At 52.2% G+C, this 21,049-nt stretch overlaps 2 long non-coding RNA genes across 4 annotated transcripts in view; one reads left to right on the top strand and one right to left on the bottom strand.

Annotated features, from left to right (window-relative positions):
- LOC140618210 (uncharacterized) overlaps positions 1–20,520 on the top strand; it is a 77,264-nt gene extending 56,744 nt beyond the window's left edge. The window contains exon 2 of the long non-coding RNA XR_012018389.1: positions 20,048–20,520. This is a non-coding gene — a long non-coding RNA (uncharacterized lncRNA). The remainder of the gene's footprint in view (positions 1–20,047) is intronic.
- LOC140618208 (uncharacterized) overlaps positions 1–21,049 on the bottom strand; it is a 93,380-nt gene that overhangs the window by 62,105 nt on the left and 10,226 nt on the right. For 2 of the 3 annotated variants that reach the window (XR_012018388.1, XR_012018383.1), the window contains exon 1: positions 16,341–16,487. The exons of the other annotated variant lie outside the window; for it this stretch is intronic. This is a non-coding gene — a long non-coding RNA (uncharacterized lncRNA). Of the gene's footprint in view, positions 1–16,340; positions 16,488–21,049 lie in introns of those variants that run through there. 3 annotated transcript variants of the gene reach the window in all.

Genomic DNA, 21,049 nt, shown 5'->3' with positions numbered 1-21,049 from the left:
TCTCAGAAGCCAACTCCAGCTCTGATGAGTTGGGAGAACAAGGAACAGAGAGGGAAGGGGGTTTCCCAAGGTCACAGAGCCAGCGAGGGCACACCTCCTAACTCCAGCTGGTGCTGTCTTCACAGAACCACTCATTGCCTTTCTAGATGTCACATTAAGGGGTCAGGAAGATCCCAGAAGACAGAGGGCCACATGGGTTCAGGGACAATCTGGAGACAGAGAAACACAAAGCATCCCCCCTCTTCCAGCCGTGCTTGTCCTCATGCTCAGAGAACCACAGGAACCCACAGTGAGCAGCCCCCATCCTGGCTCAGCATCTGGGAACCATGGTTACAGTTGCCTTTTGACGGGTAGGGGATCCAGAACGCCTTCGAGCAAGCCCCTGGTTCCTAGAGGTTGTGTCAGAAGCCGGAGCAAGGTTCCAGGGGACAAGCTGGAGGTCACCAGTCGCCCTGGGATACCACCCCTTTCACCTTCCCCTTCCGAGCTGATCATCCGGGCACCTTGCACCACCGCGAAATCCTTTTTAGAGCCCTGAATTAAAAATAAATTTGCAAGCACATAACCAGATGTTACATGGGGAAAAGATAAATAACTCAGCCTGTCAAGGAACTGCCTCATCTCAGTCAACCCTCTCTCTTTCACAAGGTTTTAATTTTTAATTTCACAGCGGTAACTATAGCAACCTGCAAAAATAATATATTCCAAAGCAAAACAACTTTCTTGGCTCTGGCTTGGCATCTCCATGTTCCCTCCTTCCCTCCTCTCTACCAACTTCACGCAGGTCTGTGCCCAGAGTGGATGAATGTTCTCAGCCTTGAACTCCCTTATTCATCAAGCAATTCATTCATTCGTATGCAAGTGCCTCTTGTCACCCAAATCCACACCACTCCTGAGTTTGGGTAAGGGAATGTTAGACATTGGGTTCAGAATCTTGAGGGAGGCCATGTTTCCTAATATATTTAGTTCCTAAGTTTTGAGTAGACAGGAGAGTTTACTAAGAGTCTGGCTAGCAAGGAACACCTGTATTCACTGCAAACCTAATTTGTCCCAGGGTCAGTGCCGGGCACTGGGTGAAAGAGCCAAAGAAGACTAAGCCCACATTCCAGAAGTCCAAAGTCCTGTGGGGGAGACAGACATATAAAGAGATCATTGCAGGGGCGCCTGGGTGGCTTAGGCAGGTCGAGTGTCTGCCCCTTGATATCAGCTCAGGGTCATGAATTCAAGCCCCACACTGGGCTTCCAGCACTGAGCTCACTTAAAAATAATAATAAAACATTAAAAAAAAACAATAGATCATTGCAATAAGAGAAGACAAGTCTTGGATAAAAGGGGCGGATCATGTACACAAATAGGGCACAAAAGAAGGAAGAGGTTTCAATATCTAGGGTGGTCTGGGAAGGCTTCAGAGAGGAGGTGACTTCTGAGATGGGTCTTGCTGATGAGCAGAAGTTTTCTGAGTACCAAACATAGGAAAGGGCATGCCAGGCAGGTGGAATGGAAGTGCAAAGGCAGAGACATGGGAGACCGGTTGGTGGGGCCCACACACAGGACGTAGGCTCTGCCTCAGTGGAATGCTAGAGAGGTCAGGGGGTGGGTATAAGCACATAGAGCCTAGATCACTATGCTGAGGACTTCTGCTTGGAGGCAAGGGCAAACCAGCAAAGTATGGAGGGTGGACAAAACATATTTTAAGAGATGATCTGGGGTCAAGTGTGGAGAATGGATCAGAGGGGATGGAGGGGAGACAGACTGTGGGCTATGCAGCAGGGAGTGGTCTAAAGGGTTTGGTGGCTGCAGGGCAGAAAGGAGTCTCAATTTGGGCTCCCTAAGAAGCAGACCCCAAGCCAAGGGCTCAAATGTATGTGAGAGGCCATCCCCAGAAGCATTGATTGCAGGTGGGGAAGTGAAAAGAAAAGAGAGGAAGCCATTAGGTGTTTAGTGAGAAGCCACTGGAGCTGAGCTCTGCTGGGCTGCTCTAGAGTCAGCGTCTAGGGTTGTGGCCCCTGATGGCAAAGTACCCGGAGGACTTAAATGCCAGTGTCTATACTAATTGGCTGAGGCTGTTCCCGGGAAGCAGCAGGTCCCTGGCACGGCTGACCTGCAGGCTTAGGAGCAGAGCAGCTCCGGTGGCCAGAGGAAGTCCCCACACAGACTCCTGTGCTGGCAGCTGGACTCAGGACCAGAACACCCCAAAAGGGGAAAAAAGGACCAAAGAGATAGGGACAAGGCATCAGTCTCATCTCATGCCCGAGTGAAGTTCTACAAGACAATAAGTGGGCATAAGGACCCCCGACATCTGCGGGGATGGGCAGACGCCCTAGCTGAGGCAGCCGCTACAGGGCAACATGCCCCAAGTAGGGATGGACCCGACGCCCTCTGGATCCAGGCGGGTTAGGGCTGGCTGGATGGACACTGATCAGATACAGGGCAGGAGCCCCCAGAGCAGCCCTCGGGGCCCACACGGGAGGGGCCAGACCTTCCTTCCGAATGGAGGGACTCTGGTCTCAGGGATGCAGAGCTATCCCCTAGTCCATCCCATGTGGAATGTGGCAAGAAAATGCGTCATTTGAGAATATGCACATGCAGGGAAGTATTCACATAGAGAGGTAGCATGGATGTGTGACCTTGGGCGAGTGACTTCACCTTTCCCGGCCTCAGTTCCCCCTCTGTAATGAGATGCGGTTTATAGAAGTGCCTACTGCACAGGCTCGTTGTGAGGATGTCATTAGGTGCTGCTTCGTGATGCTTGGAAGTCACCTAGTAAAGATGACCTGTTATTGTTATTTGGGGCAATATTTTTGAGCACAGCACACATGTCAGGCCCCCAGGGATACAGCAGTCATCACACACACACACACACACACACACACACACACACACACTGTTCCTGCCCCTGCCCTCGTGCTGCATACAGCCTCGTGGACATGCTGAAGTGCTTTATATAGAACGTTAAAGAAAGCAAGATAGGAAATTATGCATAAAGCTTGATTCTAATTTTGTTTAAACACACACTCTCACAAAGGCCCGAGGGATATACACCAACATGTAACGATACTTAACACTAGATGGAAGAATTGAAGGTGGCTTGCATTTTTACAATTCTTTTCTGTTTTTTTCTTTTAAAAATTTCACCGTGGATTGTATTATTTAAATACCCATTTTCCAAAAAGAAAAGAAAACAAACATGTTTCTTTCTCTGGCTTCCCTACCCTTTGTACACTTTATCTGCTTTCTCGGGGCGCAGGAGCTCCCCCAACTAGGGGCGGCTCACTGGTGCTTGCCGGGGTCCCAGAACCTGGCCTCTGCATCCCCAGCGGGGTGCACGGTGCGCCAGGGCTGGAGGGGAGTCATCGGATCTCCGGTCCTGGACTGACTGCCTGACTGTGAGTTGGAAGGAAGAGTTGAGCTCCCTGTCAGTCTGCCTGTGAAGATGGCCTCTGCCCCAGGGGTCTAAGGACACGGTCTGTGTGTGTCCCTCGACCTGTGACCAGAGAGACAGAGCAGAACAGTGCTGTGGATCCATGCGAGCAGTCCCACGGGCCTGCATGTCCAAGCCTCGTTCTCTAGATGGCTTTCTATATGCTGACATTTGTACTTCATCTCTAGGCTCCTCGGCCCCTCTGTTTCTGAACTTGAGTGGGAGAGAAAGGAAAGTTGCATAGACATCATCGAACCACAAGGGCTGCACCTGGATCCTAGAAACTGGCTATTCATAAAGATATTAGCCACTGTTTTTTCTCAGGTTCCCTATCTAGTTTGACACCTAGGATTGTGTGACATGCTCAATCAGTGCTCATGGGAAGGTCTCATAGGCCCCCGTGGTGGACTTGATGATATCCGTCTGAATCTGTTGTTGGAAAAATGATCCTTTGGCCACATCATGTGGACTTCTTGGAGCTTCCTTTAACAGCATTCAGACAAGGGTGGTCATGGGCATCATGGAGGATCAAAGTGATTTTTCTGTTATTGATGTAGGGACATATACATGGATATATGATATGTAGGAGAAAGGAGCCCTTTCTCTGGCCAGATTGCTGATCTTGGGGTACACGAGTCTTAGTCTGCTTGTTAGTGGCCCTCTTCCCTATTACATGTGGAGAGTGGGCTTATAGGATAAAGCAAAAAGATGACTGTCAGGACACCTGGGTGGCTCAGCAGTTAAGAGTCTGCCTTCGGCTTAGGGCCTGATCCCAGGATCCAGGATCGAGTCCCATATTGGGCTCCTTGCAGGAAGCCTGCTTCTCCCTCTGCCTGTGTCTCTGCCTCTCTCTCTCTCTCTCTCTCTCTCTGTCTTATGAATAAATAAATAAAATCTTAAAAAAGAAAAGAAAAGATGACTGTCGAATCCCTCTGTCCAGCTATTCCTGAAACTGCCTTCCTACCTTAGAACCAGTACATTCCCTTTCTTTCTTAAGTAAGTACAAGTTGGCTTCTTATCTATTGAAACTGACGGAATTCTGACCAACATAGTGGAACAGACATCTACTGGGCAGAAGCTGGTGGCCACCCGAATCCATGCCCCCCTTTCTATACACCCTGAGAAGATCAGGCAAGTTCCTGGGTCGTGACCCTGTACTTCCATCACTGCTAGGTCACTACCTGGGTCCCCAAACAGACCAGGTGAGATGGCCATGAGCCCCTTCCAAGCATGCCCATGAAATCTCCTACATGGCCCTAGTCCTACCTTTTCTTCTCCTCCACTGGGGGAGGCAAAAGATCCAGAAAGGAGCTCCAACACCTAAAAGTATGTCAGAGCCACTGGGTAGTAGGAGAGGTGTCCCAATGACTGTGATGAGTTGACCCACACAGGGTTTTAGCATGAGTGAGAAACACACTATTGAATTGACCACTGAGAGTTTGGGCTTGTTTGTTACAGCAACCATCCCGCCCTGATCACTAAATAGGATGGTACTTTGGAGGTCATACCTGAGAGCTATGACCCTGCGGAGTATCAGAGCTTTCATTCCACCAAAGATATTTATTAATTTTTTATTGATTTATTGATTCTGTGCTTGCACAGCCCCTCTGCATTTCTTTTTATTCTACTCTGGCCTCAATGGCCTCCTTCCCCATCTATCTGTCTTACCTGCCTGGACCCTAAGTTCCCCAAAAGCCAGGTTCTTAGTCTGTCTTCTTCTTCTATGCTGTATCCCAGGGTCTAGTTAAGTGCCAGGCATACAGTAAGTACTCAATAAATATTGATTAGCTGCTTTGCAAAATGACTACATACACAGAATTGTTTGAGGCTTCAGTGGGGTTCTGACTGTGAGGCCACATGGCACACAGCAATTCCTCAGGAAATACAGAGTAAAAGGAGCTAACAACGATACCTGTGGGCTGGGGAAGGTGCCCAGAGGGAGGGCAGATGTTAGCCAGGGCTGTCCTATGCCATCCCCTCCAGAGTCCGTTTTCTGGTTCCTGGTTGGTCCCAGAGTCCACGCAGGAGGCAGAACTGGAACAAAGCAGGCAGTGGGGGAAACCAACGCTTCTCTCAAGGAACCCCATTCCCGGGGCACCAATGGGATGGGGGGGTTGGGACTGCAGTCGGGGTGAGGAGACACATCAGGAAACATCACTCCGAAGGCTTTTGCTACATGAGCAGCCTTGGAGCAGACTTCTCACCTTTGTCTCCCTATGGAGGTGGATGTGGGATGCCTGATATGCTTCTGGGGAAAAGCTTTCCCTTAGCAGTTTATGATCTCGTCTCGAAATGTTAACTCCTTGCACTGAGTCTACTTGCCCAAGACAGGTTCCAGGGATTTGGCCCAAGACTCCCCAGATAATGTCCAAAGTGCACAACTGGGCAGCTGGGGCTGGGCTGGCGTGCCCAAGCAGCATAACAAGTGGAGAACCAGGAAGCAGGAGTGGGGGAAAGGTCTCAGCATAGCCTGAGCTTCGCAGCCAGAATGCCTGGGTTTAGATCCTGGCTCTGGCTACGTACTAGCTCTGAGACTTTGGACTACTTAGCTTATCTGAGCCTCAGTTTTCCCATCTATAAAGTGGGATGATAATAATAGTAACCATCCTGCACGTTGTTGGGAAGAATGACAGAGTTAATGTGAGTCAGGTGCATGGCACCACTGTGGCCCCTGGGTCTCTCTGGGGATGGTGGGCAGTGTGAATTTCACGTCTTTACTCTTGTGACAGTGCAGACCACTTAAAAGCTTTGATGTTCCCTAGCCCTGTGATTGCATTATGTTGCCTTTGAAGGTCTTTGGATCTCTGAGACTCTACTTACTACACCCCAGCAGCCAGGCAATAAATCTTTCCTTCCTACGGTGGAGCTGGGTACCCACCACACCCCCTTACCTGCTGTGTGACCTTGGGTCCCTTGTTTTCTCTGAGCCTCAGAGGAGGTAACTTGCAGAGGGTTGACAATGATGAAATATAATTCTTGCTGCTATTTATATTCATGCCACAATTGCTTTATTGAGCACCTACTATGTGCCAGGCATCATTTTAGGCTCTGGGGACATGGCAGTGAACAAAGTAGACAACATCCTGGTTCTGAGAGAGCTGATGTTATCACAGGGCTGCCACACACTAAAGAAATAATTAAAATACATGATATACTGGATGAGGATAAGGGAAGTAATAATTAAACCAAGAAAGGGGAAGGGGAGTGGGGTGGGAAGAAGAGTAGTCAGGGAAGACCTCCCTAAAAAAAGAGTTTGGCAAAGTGAGAGGACCACACGATATCTCAGGGAAGAGCTTTGCAGATAGACACGTTCCAGAAGCACCTGGGCAAGGGGAGACTGGATGAAGGCAAGGTCAGGGCAGAGGCAGGGGCCAACAGGGCAAGGCCTCCAGGCTACTGCAAGGACTTCGACTTTTCTCTGCATGCAACAGGGAGCCATAGGGGTTTCTGGGCAGAGGAAGGCATGACCTGTCTTGCATTTTCCTAGCAGAGCATCATCTGGTCGACAAGAGGCAGCAGCCGTCACCACCCTGCAGGAGAATACTTGTGGGGCTCACAGACCGCCACCTGCCTTGGTGGATGCTCCCCGCTCACTCTGCCCTGCAGCCTAGTCGGCCGCCCAGCAAGCCCTGGACTAGCCCTCCACACCCCGGTCCCCTCCTCCACCCTCTTCTCCCCTCTTCTCAGGCTTGACTCCTGCTTCCTTTCCACTCTAGCCCATGTCCCACCTGCTAACCTGCCCTCCTCCCTCCCTTCCTGGAGAACCAGGAAGCAGGAGTGGGGGAAAAGGTCTCATCATCCACGTACCAGGTTCAAATCCTCCCTACTTGGAACCCCTGCGCCATGGTGTTCTTCATCCAGAGATGGAGTAATGCTAACAGACTCACCCTCATATGGTAAATGGAGTCCCAAAGATCCAATCATGGAAAATGCAGCCAGTGCAATCGTGGTGGTTAAGGGACACCGGAGCTTTTAGCTGGTCTGCATTTTCAGAAGAGTGAAGGCAGGAAATTCTCGCATGAAGAAAGGCCCAGGGATCACAAGGCTCATTCCCAACCGCCCCCACTCCACTTTCCACTCAACCCAAGACTGCCCACATTTCAAAACAGGTGCTGGACCAAGGGTGGCTGTTCATCACCACCCAAGTGATGTCACCACCTGTGGAGAGGGGTAACGAGTCTCTATGTGAACCATCCTGGGGAGTGCACCTGGCATATTCGGGAAATGTCAGCTGCTGCCGCAGCTCCCATCACATCACATGGGAAGGACTTCCTTCCTCCTCTGCTTGGTCCCAGCCTGTGAGAGATGCAGGTAAGGACCTACTCACGTGTATCACCAAAGCTCAGTATATAGCAGGAGCCGATAAATGCTCATTGGAGGTAACTAGAGCACAGCTACAGGTGGGTCCCAGCTGTACCATTTACCTTGCAGCCTGGGGTGAGTCACTCTACTGCTCTGAGCCTCTGTCTCCTCATCTGTAAAATGGAACTACTCATTCCTCCCAGGACGGTGAAGGGGGAATCCTTAGGGCTCCCATGCCTCACCTGGGTGCTTCACTAAGGTGCCCAGAGGATACCTGGCAAAGAGGCCCAGTGGACACAGTGGTGCCCATCAGAGCCACTGAAGTCTCTGGGCAGAGCAGATTGGGATGTGAGCTCTCATGAGTCAGGGGCTGAGAGCTCCCCAGTAAGACCCACTGAGGCTCGCTGGGCCTGGGGGGCCTGTAGCAGCAGGTGTTGGGATGAGTGGGGTGATGGTTTCTGCCCCACCAGTGATTCTGTGTTTGGTACGTTTGACCTGCACTCAGAGAAGAGCAGGGCTTCCTAGGAGCCTCTCCCCATCCCTTGCCCCAGTTCCGGCCAGAGAGCCCCAAGAAACACACCGTCTGTGAGGACCTTCTATGTGACCCCTGTGCTTCCCAGTACTTCCTGACGGCTCTCTGTTACGGAACACTCTCTAGCACAGGTTCTGCTCTAGGCACTGCTCATGTCTATGTCAGATGGGGCCTCACGACAACCCTTTGAGCTGCATCTCATTAGTATCCCCAATTTGTGAGTAAAGGAACTGAGGCACAGAAAGGCAAAGAAGCTTGCCCAGGGCCACATGGGTAGCAAGTGGTAGGGCCAAGATCTGGGTCCAGGTCCGAGCCTCCTCTCTGTTTGCCTAATCAGGGAGGGAAAGCAGATAGGCCACCAGCCAGTGGCCCAGGCCTCTGGGACTCCTGGCCTCACTGGGGCTGTTGTTGGGGTCCTCTCTGGGGATAGGGGTGAGCTCTGTTGGCTCTCCACCTACCTGACCCTCTCTCCATAAGATTTCTGTGTAAGAGGCGGCTGGCCTGCTTATGAGAGCCAGCACCTTTTCCAAAGCCGGGGCCCCGGGGGCTCAAGCCTGGCTCCGCTCTTTGTGTTTCATTATCCAGAAAATGAGAGCAACAGGACCTATCTCATCCTAAGACTTGAGTGAGGGACTGTGTTCAGAGGGAAGATGGTCTATGGTCAACAGAACTCGCTCCAATCCTAGCAGATGGCGCCTTCCCTAAAGTTCTATGGACTTTCCCCCCCAGTCTCTTTCTACCTATTTCCCTCTCTGCCTCTTCTTCAGAGGCATATCTGTCTTGCTTTGAAAAGCTTCTCTTTGTCCCTTTCCTTTCTTTCTTGCGTCCTCCTGGGTCCTAAATCCTGGCTCTGTATTTCCCTGCTGCCTAAGCTTAGGCAGAGTGAAGTGCAGCCATCCCAGCAGTGGACACTCTCAAACTTTACTCTAGAAAATTCTCCTCGGGAATTCCTAAGTGCAGATTCCTGGCCCCACTCCAGAGAATCTGATGGCATGGGTCCAGGGCAAAGTCAGAGAACCTGTGTTTTGCCCAGCACCCTCCCCACCACTGCCCGGGTGAGACAGGCTGGCTCTCGGGCTACACTCTGAGAAGCCCTACATTTGCCCTCAGTTTCATCATCTGTAAAATGGGAGTACACAGAACCCACTTCTCAAGGTGGTAAAGATGAAATGATTTGTCTGCCAAGCGGCACATGCTTCTCCATTTTCCTCTGTCTTGCCTTCTGTGTGATTTCTTTTGTGTCTATCTTTCCCATTCTCTGTCTCTGGTGTTTTCATATTTCTCTCTCTTCTCTCCACACCCTTTGCCTAGAAGTGAACCCAACCGGGGAGCCGAAAGGGAAGAACTGAAAAAATAAGAGTGGCCCTTCTGTAAGAGCCGGGAGCCCCGTGACCATCGGAATCCTCTCTGGAATCCTCTCTGCCTCACACCAGCTGTCCCCCCACCCCCACCCCGAGCCTCTCCCGCCCCTGCAGCCCCCACAGCAGCAAAGCCCAGGGAAGATGGGGGATCCATTGTGCAGGAATGGCCCTGCTGCTATGGAAACCAGCGCTTAGGAACGCTCGAAGAGATGATCCATTCTGGGGAGCGGCCTGGCCTTGGGGGAGGGGCAGAGGCCAAACTCTGCGCCTAGGACCTTGCCCTCTCATTACCAGCTGGGCGCCCTGTGACGCTGGGCAAGTCACTTAACCTCTCTGAGCCCTCTCTCCCTCCCCCCTGGCCCGGGATTGCAGCCCCCATTAGCGGTGGGTAATCACGGCCGCCAGTGACTGAACGCAGGGCTGCGGCTTTCAAGCCTGAAGACACGCCAAATTGCCGTTTGCTTTCATTACTGCAAGCTCAAAATATTCTAGTGCCAGCTTGCTGTGCGACCCTGTGCCACCCGGGGGCCACCAAACGATTTCCATGATAGAATTCCCTCTTGTAGAGGCACGGGGGTCCACTCAGAGTCACCCCCGAAGGAACACACACACACACACACACACACACACACACACACACACAGCCACTGACCTAAGCTGCACAAACAGCACTCCCTCCCACCCCAGCCCCAATTTAAGAAACGCTCCGTTGTGATTCCTCCAGAAGGAAGGAGTGAGCCTGAGGTCTGGGTGATGACTCCATCGGCAATGCCCAGTGCCCTGCGGCTACCTCAGCAGCATCAGCAGCCAAGGAACTTATCTGATGGTGCATTTTCTCCCTCAAAGCTTCCCTGGGCTCCTTGGGCTCCCTGGGCTCCTGGTGCCTCCAGGCCCATGTGGGGGCTCATCAGCCTGGTCTTCACAGCTCCTACCGCTCCCCAAAGAGGCCTGCCTTGTCCTCCTGCTGCACAGCATAGCCCCCTCAACCTGGTTCCAACCTGAGAAAGGATGGGAGCTGCTTGCCCCCCAACCCTAGGGGCATCAGAGTGAGCGAGGGCTTTACCTCTCTCTGGGCCTTCGCTTCCTTGCACACTCATACACACCAAGATATACATCACACCAGCGCACGCAGCACATTCCCACACGTGGCACAGGGCAGGAGGACCACTGGTTCCTGCCCCCGGACATCTGGCTGCCCGCTGAATAAGCTGTGTGCTGTCATGCTCCCTCTCCCTGGAATTGTTCCCATATGTCTGTCCAGAATCCTCCAAGATCCTCTGAACCCACCCTTCCTCACGAACCAAATTCTTCAGAGGACACTGTGACTTGCCCAAGATCACACAAAAAGGATATGGCTGCAGAGCCTGTGTTAGAACCCAGTCCTGGGGGGAACACTGAGTCCTGCTGCTCCAAAGAGCTTCCATGCATTCATTCAGCCAGCCAGGCGTCTGTTTGTTTGTTTTCCCAACAAACAGTTATTACGCCCCAGGCAGGCTGCTCGGTGCTGGGGACCCAGCCATGAACATGGCCAGTGGAGAATGAGAACCAGCCCAGAGAAGCAGACAGATGCTACACAAGTAATTATGAGCGTGATGGATGCCACAGAGGAAAAGCAGACAGAGCCCTGGGAGGGGACCAGAGGGGGGCCACTGAGGTCTCTCATTTGCACAAGGTTTAACAGCAACCTCGCCCCTGGGGTGGTCCTGCAGCTCCCTGCACCAGAACCCCCTGGGGAAGTCTGTTGAAGCCCACCAGGCCCACAGACTAGCATCCCTGCATAGGGATGCTTCCTCCTGAACACATCTCAGGGATGGCTGCTCTGAGGTGTAAGGCCACAGCTTTAGCCGCCTGGAGGGGGTGGGGGGCTGAGGTTTTCTTATCACCATCATATCCTGACCCCACCCACCTCTTGCCAGTCTCTAACGTATGGGGAATTAGCCCCAGTACACAGATAATCAAGCTAAGGCCCAGAAAAGCCCATTGACTAGTGGGTACAAAGTAGGATACAACCCAGGCCAGACACAGACAGCAGCTACGCTCGCGGTGAGCACACGGGAACATAGAGACTTGTCGAATTGCTATGTTGTACGCCTGAAACTCATGTAACTTCATGTATCAGCTAGACTTCAATTAAAAGAAAAAGCCCCACACCATGAATTTCTGTCCCCTTGTGCTCCTTCTTTTTTTCCCTTATTTTTCTCTAGGCTGCACAATGGCCAGAGCCTGTTTTGTCCACAGTTGTTTCTCCAACCAAGGCACGTGACAAGGACCACCCAAGTGTATGGACCTTCCACATCCCTGAGGCCTGTGCGGCCCAGTGAGGTGCCTGCGTGGGGCTGGCTCTAAGCAATCCGCCCTCAGCCTGGCGGATGACAAGGCCCCGGCAGAGCATGTCTGCTGCTCTGCAAACCTGCTTGGGCCTCTTGTACCAGAGCTAAGGCAGTGAGTCCCCCTGTGCCCCCTCCTCAAGAGCCCTGGAGGCGCCCGGCAGTGGGAAACCAGGCCCAGGCTTGGCAGGGCTCGGCAGGGGCTGGCAGGGGCTCAGTGCCGAGGGGCGAGGCCTTGCCAACCTCACTCCCCCAAACAGCGACCGATTGTCCCAGCAGCTCCCGAGTCCCCGAAGACCTCCCAGCCGTCACTCTCTCAAAGGGACACCACTCTCAAAGGGACCGGCAGTCAGGCTGCTTCCGGCCACCATGGGGCATGGTGGTCCCGGCCTCAGAAGAGGCCCTGGGACTTCCGGGCCTGCTGGAAACTCACAGCCTGGTGCTTGGCAGAGAGCAGGCGAGGACAGATCCTGGGGCCGCCTCTGCTCTTGGCATTTGTATGCCGGTGCAGGCCCCGAACATGAGCTGGAATCCATCACCAGAAAATAAAACGCTCAGGGAGAGCCGGCCTCAGAAGACAAACGGCTGCAGGGCGAAGGTAGCAGCCACCCTTGCCTGCTGAGTGCTCACTGTGTCTTGCTCTCAGGGGTGTCTCTGAAAGAAGACTCATCCAACCCTCCCGGCAGGGAGGTGGAAGCCTCTGGAAGCTCCACGTCTCAGGGAGGGGAACGGACACGGAGGAAAAGCCGCCTGCCTGGAAGAGGGGAGTCAGGATTGGAACCCCGGGCCTCCTGTCTCCAGAGGCAGGGCCTTGACTGCTCTGCTCTATCCCCAAACCTTCCCGGCTGGGGTAGTGGATGGCAGTAGGAGAAGCTGGTCACTGGAGTCATACTTCCCTGGCAAAGCCCTCTTTTATCACACACACACACACACACACACACACACACACACACTTCCATCCCTGCCAGAGCAGTGGGTCTGAGACTGGTCTTGGACCACCTGCATCAGAATGGGATACAGGGAGGGGCGCCCGAGGGGCTCGGTTGGTTAAGCACCTTCCTTTCAGCTCAGGTCATGATCTCAGGGTCCTGGGATGGAGCCCCGCATTGGACTCCCTGATCAGCGGGGAGCCTCCTTGTCTCCCTCTCCTTCTGCCCCTCCCCCCTCTTGCACACACACTCACTCTATTAAATAAATAAATCTTAAAAAATGGGATACAAGGTTCTTGCTAAAAAGCTTGTTCCCAGGTCCACCTAGGACCTGCTGGGGCTGACTAATCTGTCTTTTTCACACCACCCTAACTGATTCTGATGCTCATCTGAGTTTGAGAAACAGTGGCTTAAAGACGATTCTGACCTAGACAGAACGAGTTTTTTATTTGTTAGGTGAATAGACCTTTCAAAGTGCCACTTGTATGGGATCTGGAGGTGACAATGAGAACTAGTATTTATTGAGCATTTACTATGTGCTAGGCCCTCTTCTAAGCACCCTCACGCTTATTCCATACTCAAAACAGCCGCAGAGAAGAAGGAATATTTTGTCCATTTTACAGATGAGAAAGTGGAGGACAGGGAGCTTAAGTTTCGCTGTACAAGGCTGTGCAGCTCTGTCCTTCCTGATAGAGGTAGGAGTTGAACTCAAGACCCCTCAAATGGAGGCTCCAGAGCCTGCCTTCCTAGTGCTATGCTGTGATCAGGGTCTGTCTCTGCCTTCCCACAGCTACCAGCCCAACTCTCCTGGATCCCACTGTCTAGTGGGAAAGGAAGAAGCATGTGCAGGCTGTAAGCTTCATGGAGACACTCACTAAGGGAGGGAGCTGCATAGGCTGGAACCCTTAACCTGGGATGGGGAGCTTGTTTTGGAAAGCCTCCTAAAGGAGGTCCTTGAGAGCTGGGCCCTGACAGATGAGTAAGAGTTTACCGGGCAAATGTGGCAAGATAGTGCTCTTGCACAATCACCTGGAGGCAGAGTCAGAGAAATGTCATGTGACAGCTCCATGGGGCTGGAGGAGCACTTGGCGGCTTGGAAAGCCCTTGGAGTCCTGGGACCGCCACTGAGAGGTAGAGAACTGTCCTGACTTGCAGAAAGTCTGACCCATGCTTGTGGAGGCCAGATGGAAGAACCATGGCCTAAGGGTGGGTGGGTGGGTAGCTGGCAAGTTCTTTCCTAGGGCTAATGGGGCATCCAAGAGGGACGTCCAGGAAGAGTCAGAGATACTTGGCAGTCATTGTAGGGGCAAACCTTCAGTCTGAGGTGGCTTAGGTGACCCACTAAGAGGAGAAGCAGGAGGGGGAGGCTCTTTTGGGACACCCCTCAACTCCTAACCTCTCAACCTTTGCCCACCCTGGGAGTCCTACCTTGAGCAGACCTCTCCCCTGCAGAGCATCACAACCTCTATAGAGCCTCACACCTTTTTCTTCCCTCCCCATATCCTCAGCCAGGGATGGGGGGGCTGCTGTTTGTGCTGCTGTCTTCTCAGAAACACACAGTCATTTGGTAGAGAGGTATCTTATCTCTCTGGGTGACCCCAGAGTTTGCCAGTGACCCCAGGATACCTTCCAGTTGCCCTGGACATGCTTGAGGCACTAAATGGGAACTAAGCCAGATATGCTTGGTGATGTGGGGTCACAGGATGGAAGTTTCCAAGGGGGCAAGCTTTGGGAGTCCCTCTATTCCACTACACCCTCATATTCAAACATCCACCCTCCTGGGCACCCTGGTCAGGGCACGTAGTCCCACTCCCCACCAATATGGCTGTGAGCCAGTCACCACCCTCATCTCCACCTGTAAATGGAGATGCTAATATGTAATTGATAGAGAAATGGTCTAAAGGGGTCATGAGGATAAAGCCCTGAAGGAGGGGTGGTGGAGGGGGTCAGGCCCTGGAGTGCATGTCCAGACCTCACTGGACCCCCTCATTTGAGCATACACAGACTTCCATCTCCAAGTCTGCACAACGGGTGCCAGAATTGTATGCAACCGTGTGAAGACTGAACATGCAAAAAGATCTGCACACGGTGGCTGGAAGAGGACTGGTGACTTCCTGGGCCCTAGCATTTCAGGGACTATGGTGGGGGCAGGGGGAGTGCCCTGTCCTGGCCTTGGCTGGAGCCTGCAGCAGGAGGCCCATGGGCCAGATCACAGAGAGATGGCAGGAGCAACAAAAAGGTATTTGCATCAGATAATGGAGAAATACCTTGTTATTCCATTAATTTGTATAGAAATGTCTGCAGCAGAGAGGAAAAGTGCTGGAAACCCACAGCAGGGGCAGGGGGGCTAAGATCACTGCCCAGCAACCAGTGTGGGGGGAGGGCTTCCAGGAGCTGCCAGGGGTGGTGTCTGGGTGGAGGGGCTTGAGCAAAGCTGGGCTTCATCCTAGACCCTCAGCCTCCAACCTCAGGCGGTAGGAGACCAAGCTGGGGAGCAAAATCAAGAAGCGTGTCCCTGATATCACGGTGGCAGCAGTTCCAGGAGGGTCTCTGGAAGAGGGAACAGCAAGCACGGAGGCCTTGGGTTGAATCTGGCCAAGTGAGCAGCAAAAATGATACAACCTGAGAAGATGGAGGGACTCGTATAGAGGGCAGTGTCAGCTACAGGATTGAGGTTTGATTCTAAGCACCACAGCAGCCCTGGAGGTTCAAAAGCAGGGCAGGGACATGACCCAATTTAGATCATTCAAAGGCCTCCTGGCTGCTGGTTGGGGAAGGATTGCAGGGGCCATGGTGGGAGCGGGAGACCCTGGAGAGGGCTGGCACAACGTCTGGGGGAGGACAGGTGCTGTTTGGGTTCGGGAGTATAGGCCAGGGTAGAAAGAGGCAAATGGACTAGAACTGGGGTTTAAAGGTGCTGTCAACAGACCCTGTGAGTGGGTGAGGGGATGAGAGGAAGAGAGAGGATGAGGGTGACAGGGCACTACATGAGAGTCTTCACCAGTCAAGGGTTGATTTAGCAAGGCACCTTGCACATAGACGTGCTCAATAAATACAGCCCATTAAAGAGCAGAGTGTCTTGCCCAACCTTCTTCCAGGACCAGCCCTGCATATTATGCAGGGTGGCATTTCGGGTCTCAGTTCCCTGGTTTGGGCCAGATGACCTCTGAGGGAAGAACGGAGGACTCTCCACACTGGAAGCGTCCAGTGTGTGCAAGGACAGCATGAGCCTTGGGCAGGGACCCACCCACGGTCACTGAGCTTGTCAGGGGCAGAGCAAGACCCAGAAACCAAGTCTCCCGATGCTGTAAAATCCCCTCTGGGATCTGAAAAGTCTACGATTTCCCAGGCTTGAATTCCAATGGCATCTTCCTCCAGAATCCACTGATGAACTTGTCCTGAAGACAGTTTCCTGACCCTGAGGCTTCAGCAGTGCCAGGAGTCCCACCTCAGAGCCTTTGCACTTACCCTTGCCTTTTCTCAACCTTCCCGTGACTCCTCCGCACCCTTTCCCTAGCAGTCCAGCAGAGGCGGCCTGTGCAGCCTGCAGCATGTCCCAGTACAGGGCAGCGGCTCGGGCATCCGGAGGGACAGATCACTGTAGCCCTGCCTCACCTCCTTGCACAGCCCACTTGGAAGGACTCCCCAGCCCTGCACCAGGAGAGGCCGGCAGAGCTGCCAACTCCCGCCCCGCGCAGAGGCGCCAGGGCCTCCCCACCCCCAACCCGATGGGCTGGCCCTGGCTCCTGGGGGCCAAGCCACAGAGGATAGACCCACCTTTCCTGCTGGGATTCAGCCCAGGCGGAATGCCCCTTTCTTCCTCCTCACCCAGTTCGGATGTGAGTCAGGGAAGGTCCCATTGACATTTTTCCTCTATCCTGCTCCCTGGCTTACGGGTCGGAGTGGGGGGGCATGGAGCTGGCACAGCCTTCCTTCTGTGGTGGGGAGGAGAGGTGGGGCCAGCTGGAGCAAATGCACAGGCTGCCTCCCTGGGAAGGTCATCCGGGAGCCTCACACCGACCTGCATTCCTTCCTCCTGTCCCCAAGGCTCTGGCCCAATGCTGGCCCCAGTCTCAGGATACAGGCCTCATAGTTAACCCCAGTGTGGTCCCCGCCTCACTCAGGGCCAAGTTCAGACAAGAGGCAATCAGGGGCTTAAGTGGCTGCCAGAGAAGGCCAGCCGCCTGGTTATTAAATATTAAGTGGCAAGAGCCTGGGAACATATAATTGCGAATGAGACTTTGGAGCAGATGTTGCCAACAGCTTGGACCAGTGCTCACAGTTGGGACCAATGGGGGATTTCAAGTTACCAAGCTGGGCTGCTGGCAACTGCTCTGCATTGACTGGGCACTGCTGGGTGTCAGGCTCTGAACTGGACGCTATATGTAGAAAGATTGATCGGGCACTGGTCTAACTTCAAGGGGTTCCTGGTCTGGTAGAGAAGACAGACAAAGAAAGCAAAGATTCATGACCTAAGGCAGAAGTTCTGGGCCACAGGTAATCCTAGGGGAGGTGTGGGCCCCGGGAGACACCTATAAAGGGATAGGGAATAGAGGTTTCAGAGGGGAAAAACTGAAAGATACATTCAATCGGTTAGTCATTCAACAAACATTGATTGAGTGCCTATGGCGTGTCAAACACTGTTGTAGATTCTCGAAAATAAAGTATGAAATAAGTCAAACTCTTTCATGGCACTTAAAGTTGAGTGAGACCTTGCATTCCACGGATGGATAAAAGTTTTACATCATGATGAAGAGGTAGAAAGGAACAAGCCCACACAGATTTGGAGGCATGAAGAAGTTAAATAGATTCAAGGTGAGTAAGGAGTTCAGTGTGGCTGGACACGTGTGGAGGGAGAGATGGGCTGGCTAGCAAGCAGTCCGGGCCTGAAAAGCTGCCATGCTCAGAAGTTTGGGTGAGTCCTGGAGGAGGTCAAAGTACAGTGGAGTGGCCTCCCTCAGAGACAGTCCATGGCTCCCAGGATCCCTGCCATAGGACTAGCCTTTTAAGCTGCCATCCTGAGAAGCCATAAGGGGAAGGAGAGACCCTATTGGGCATCCTGGGGAGTATCTCCGCCTGATTAGCCACCCACTCCACCCCAAGCTGAGTTACTGAGCCTCCACAGCAGAGTTACTCAGAGGAGCCGCGCCCTGCCCTGGCTTTCCTCATACCTGCAGGCTGTTAGGCCAGCTCCTGAATGGCTGAAAACATACCCTGGGAACATAGGCGCCTTTGTCTTTGAGAGGAAGGCGGCAGTGCTCGCAGAAGGTGGAGGGGTAATATGAGAGCCCAGACCATTCGGGAGACAAGTCCTTGCCAAGGGAAGATTCCAGTACAACATCCCCAAGAATGTCCCAGCTGAGTGGGCCAGACTCTCTCCACTGCCCGGCCCAGAGTCAGGGGGGTAGACAGGATGAACTTTCAAGGTCATTCCTTGGCCATGATTCTATTCAAAGAAAAGCAAGAGAACAGGGAGAAAGAGAAGATTTGTGTTTGAACATCCTAAGATCCCAGGAGGATTAGAGTCCTGGAACACCATTCTAAGAGTCTAGAGTTGCATGAGGCTGAGATTCTAGAATCCTCTAGATCTACAATTCTAGAATTCTAGAATCCTGTGATTCTAAGACTCTAACTTGATCAGAAGGAAAATATCATAGACATCACATTCTCTTAATAAAATTCATGCCTCTGGAGAGAACCCTACACCCTTAACTCCAAAGGCAAGCAGGCTTGTTTTCCCCTTTCTGCCTTGAAATTGTCTTCTCCCTCCTTGGTGTCTGCTCATCTGCACACCCCCCTCCACATTCCCTCCTCCAAGGCTGGCAGCCACACATTTGCCATCTGCATATAACCCAGTGATTAGCACAGCCGCGGAGCAGGAGAGGGGGGGTGTGGAGCTCTTGCTGCCTGCCAGTCAGAGGGCGACCAGGCTGCAGGGGAGTCACTCCTGGCTCCCCAATAAGGCTAAGTAGGGGAGAGGAGACACACTCATGCAGACACACACACACACACACACACACACACACACACACAGGCCCCAGGCACACAGACACACAAAGACACAGAGGAGCTTGCACATCACACATGGGCATCTGCAGACAGCATGGCACTCACACACATGCAAACAAGACAAACAAATAGAGGCAGACACACAACTCTACAGTGACACCCCCCCCAACACATACATATATTAAGACCAAGAGAAAGACATGCGTAGCACACATGGATACTTGCTGTGCAACACACACTCATCTATAGAGACAGAGCCACACAGAGAAACACAATAGTATGCACATATATGCACAAACACTTTTAGACAAACCCAAAGATACACATTACTTAGATACATATTATACATACAGCACTAAGTTGTTAGTGAACCCGCCAAAGGAGAATTGACAAGAGAGTCATCCTTCCAATGCCCCCCCATCCCTCTGCCATTCCCACTCATTCATGGGACATAGCTGCAGGCCTACTGTGCACACAGCCTGGCTTTTGGCCCTTGGGAGAGAGATCCCGGAGCTGTGACACAGTGGAGCACAGCTCAGAAACAGCTGAAACACACGCAGGCATTGAGTTCAGGAAATCATTCCTAGAGCTGAACAAAATGGATTGCCCAGAAAGGTAATGAGTTCCCCGTTGCTAGAGGCAATCTAGTGTAACAGAGAGGTTTGTGCATCAGATGGGAGAAAGAGTGCTGGGTTGGGGGGGCAGGACTGAAGAAGGCCTTCAAAATCCATCCAGCTCTAATATTCTCTGTTTCTATCAATTCTACTGGGTTTCAAAACAGTGATCTTCAACATTTTTATCATATTCCCTATCAGAAAAAACATTTTATTTTATCTTATTTTATTTTATTTTTCAGTAAAAACATTTTAAACATACATCCTCAATGTATGTTTATTTATAAATGTTTATACCTCTTTGGATGACACGTTATATACTTCATAGAACATACAGACACACAGACACAAAAATAGAAAAACTTGAAATAATGAGATGAAAACACACAGATCACTACCTGAAACGACAGGTAGAACTGGTGGGAAAGTGATAGAACATTTATTGAGTGCCTCCTGTGTGCCAGACTTTTGATATATATTATTTCTTTGAATCTTCAGAATAGCCCTGTAAAGAGGCTATCATGTTTTTTTTTTTTTTTTCCCTCTTTACAGATGAGAAACTGAAGCACAGAGAAGCAAAGTCTCTTACCCAAAGTCACGCCACCTGTAGCTGGCAAGGCTGGAATCCAGACCCAAGCTGACTGGCTCTGAAGCCCACTGCTTCCCGCTGAAGCTTTGGCATCAAGCAGTGAAGGGGTGGGGTTTGCATGGGGTCGGGGAAAGATCCATTTGGTTCTTGTACAAATGGTGGCAAGTTTGAGGCCCTCAGGCTGGGAGGAAGAGGCTATAAAATTTGTCAAGAGCCTCAAATGACACCCCGAAGGATTTGGGCCTGCAACTAAGCAGCAGATAGGATTCTCAGGCCACCCAGTACGGTGGGCGAGACACATACTTTGCTACTCAAAGACCAGCAAGCTTGAGCCTCATCTTGGAGTTGGTTCTACAGGGCAGAGTCTCAGGCCCCAGCCTGACCCGGCTGAGTTAGAATCTACATTTAACAAGGTTAAAGTCTGGATTACATTCAATTCATCTGGTCTGTGATCCCATCCCACTGGGATGAAGGCAAGCAAGCCCAGCCTTGATCATTCTGGGGGTTCCCTCCTCTGCGGAGTTGGCTCAGTTCCAGAGGCTTAGAGAGTCCCCAAAAATCTGAGGTGGCTCCCAGGAATCTGTCTACACTGCTTGCCCTATAGCTCCTCAGCTCGCATCTTGCTCTAAATTAAGCCAAAAGGCTACTCCTTTTGCTAATATTGGAATGTGGTTCTCCCTCTCACTTCCTTCTGGAAACTGCATTCCCTGAGCAAAACCCCATTCCCTGAGCAAGAACGGTGCATATCAGCCATGCATTCATCTACACACCCTCCCTCCAAAGGGAATGTCCCCCCCGAGTCCCCCAGCATCCCCCTGGCCCAGGGCCGCAGCAGGTGCTCAGTACATATCTGTGACCCAAAGATGGCCAAACCATTGTCCCACTCAAGGGGCCCCACAGGCTCAGCAGCACTGCGTGGCCCTGGGGTCTATAGTGAGGTCAGAGGCCTTGCAACTCAGGGCTGG

This window comes from Canis lupus, chromosome 26, assembly GCF_048164855.1.
Source record: "Canis lupus baileyi chromosome 26, mCanLup2.hap1, whole genome shotgun sequence".
Classification (NCBI taxonomy): Eukaryota; Metazoa; Chordata; class Mammalia; order Carnivora; family Canidae; genus Canis; species Canis lupus.
The sequence above is the reverse complement of the archived record's forward strand: the minus strand, read 5'-3'. Positions and strand labels throughout refer to the sequence as shown.